This window comes from Tupaia chinensis, unplaced genomic scaffold (genome assembly GCF_000334495.1).
Source record: "Tupaia chinensis unplaced genomic scaffold, TupChi_1.0 Scaffold000605_1, whole genome shotgun sequence".
Classification (NCBI taxonomy): domain Eukaryota; kingdom Metazoa; phylum Chordata; class Mammalia; order Scandentia; family Tupaiidae; genus Tupaia; species Tupaia belangeri.
The window spans coordinates 1,599,270-1,599,605 of NW_006160123.1; the positions used below are offsets into that span (position 1 = coordinate 1,599,270).

General features: G+C 60.7%; 1 protein-coding gene across 1 annotated transcript in view; it reads left to right on the forward strand.

Moving 5' to 3' along the window:
• Positions 1-336, forward strand: part of SPTBN5 (spectrin beta, non-erythrocytic 5) — a 58,875-nt gene that overhangs the window by 26,230 nt on the left and 32,309 nt on the right.

Below are 336 nucleotides of genomic sequence, written 5' to 3' on the forward strand. Positions count from 1 at the left end.
CTTCTGGCCGCGCATGGGCACGTGCAGAACCTGCAGCAGGTGAGTCCGCTGGACAGAGGCGGCGGGGCCTACTCACCTTCCACTCCCCAGCCCCCATGGTATTGCATGCTGTCGTGGATACTCTCTGAAGGACAAATCAACTCAACTTGCTGTGGAGCCAGCTCCCCCAGTGGTCTCCTTGCTTGACACCCAAACCAGCCCAGAAAGCTCTGCCGTCCCTTCCCCACTCTCCAGGGCAAGGTGCAGAGCCTTTCCCTCCACCAGAGCAAAGCTCTCCCAGCCATGGGTCTATTGCCTTCTCCATTTGTGGGGGTCAGAGGAAAGCCCCCCCCCACC